This window comes from Chrysochloris asiatica, unplaced genomic scaffold (assembly GCF_000296735.1).
Source record: "Chrysochloris asiatica unplaced genomic scaffold, ChrAsi1.0 scaffold00254, whole genome shotgun sequence".
NCBI lineage: Eukaryota > Metazoa > Chordata > Mammalia > Afrosoricida > Chrysochloridae > Chrysochloris > Chrysochloris asiatica.
The window spans coordinates 2,830,011-2,831,741 of record NW_006408772.1 but is presented as its reverse complement, the minus strand read 5'-3'; positions in this window follow the sequence as shown (position 1 = coordinate 2,831,741).

The following is a 1,731-nucleotide window of genomic DNA, read 5'->3' as shown; positions in this document are numbered from 1 at the left end:
ATGTCTACTTTTGCATTCCTCATAATCAGTCCTGATAACCACTATTCACTACAGTATCACGAGTTACTCATCTGTATTTCATTTCATCAGCTCCGCCTAGTTAGACTGGATAGTACTCACTGGAGATTCTGCCTTTCTCCATGCCCCCTATCTCTAAGTTCCTTTTTGAAAGCTTGTAAGCCAGTCACTTCTTGCCTTTGTAGTACCCCGCCTCCCCATTTGGGTATCCAATGTCCAAGTTGCCCATCTCTGTCTACTCTGTATGTGGAGGGGGTGGGAATGTATCTTGCTGTAAGGATTTGTTCCTTCTTTTGAGTCACTGCATCCGTAGGTATAGGTCAAATTCATCAGATTGTATCAGCTCACTCTTTTTTTTCTCTCTTCTTTCTTCTCCTGGTTGAGCTCTGATCATCCAGTCATCCGGTTCAGGCCATGTAGGTACCATCTGCAAGTGTGGGTGTTCTTGTGCACATGCCCTCTCTTCCCATCAGCCGGTAGCTCCACTCTCCACTAGAGTCCTCCGTGGCCATGCCCAAGAGTCCCCAGGTCTCCTCACACTGCTTGCCAATCAGGCCCCCAACTGGGTCCACAGAAGTCCACTGAACATTGTAGGGCTTAACTTGCCGCTTCTTTGCTGCTTTTACCCCACTTCCCCCTATCGGTGATGCGTGTGGTCACCAATCAGAGCGTGTATTTCTGTTGAGTCTTAGTCTTGGAAGGGAGTTTGCGTTGAGGAGACCTGACCACTTGTCTTGGTGTTTCCTAGGGAAGCGATTTGTTTGTTCTTGTGGTAACAGTCCATCTGCATCTATTGTTTTGTATTTTTCCTGTAGGTCTTTTTTTCAAGAAGTATCTTTTGTTCTTCTAGCCACTCCAGGCTGGTTTGCTAGTCCTTTCAAGTGGAGATTTCTCATCTCTGGAGATCTGCATGTGGTTCAGGTTTCTACCCATAGTTTTATGTATTGCAAAGGCTCCGCAGGAAGCCTTGTTCACTGGGTGTGCTATAGCCCCATTTTAGGTATTCCAATCAGTTATAGGCAGAAGACGGACTTACAAGCCTTCTAGTGTGATGTAGAAACACTTATTTTTTTAAAGGGGAAATTTTAGTTGATTGTGTGTGTAATAGGAACTAATAGTCCCATAGTTTTTGATGATTAAACTTTTAACTCGGTCTGAAACTATATCCCTGACTTTCTTCCTTTATTTAAAAAAAAAGAAACAAAAAAACTTTTTACTGTGGATTGGGTGAAGGTTTACAGACAAGATCATCAGCTCTACATCAGCAAACCATACTCCTTGTTTCTTCTCAATGATTACAATCCCTTTCCTGCAACAACGTTTATCCCACTTCCTCCCTGTGACTCCCCATTTATATCTTATATTTCACCAATGAACAAGACAAAAACATTTGATGCACACTTACAAAACAAATAAATATATGCTCATTTAAATGTCCAAATGGCACATTCTGCCAACCAGCCTCCTGCCACCACTATTCTAGGTAGGGATCTCACACTCCACTCGCGCTCTTCCTTCTTGGTGGTCCTGGGATTGTCTTTTCCTGAAATTAAAGATTACCTACCACTTCCTTTTAGTTACACATCTTCTACAATTACAGTTGTGACAATCACAATTAATCCTGCTAACAATTATTCACAACTGAGTCATAAATCCTATCCCTGTCATGTCCCACCTCCCTTTCACCAGATCCACCCGGGAAAGAAGGAAACT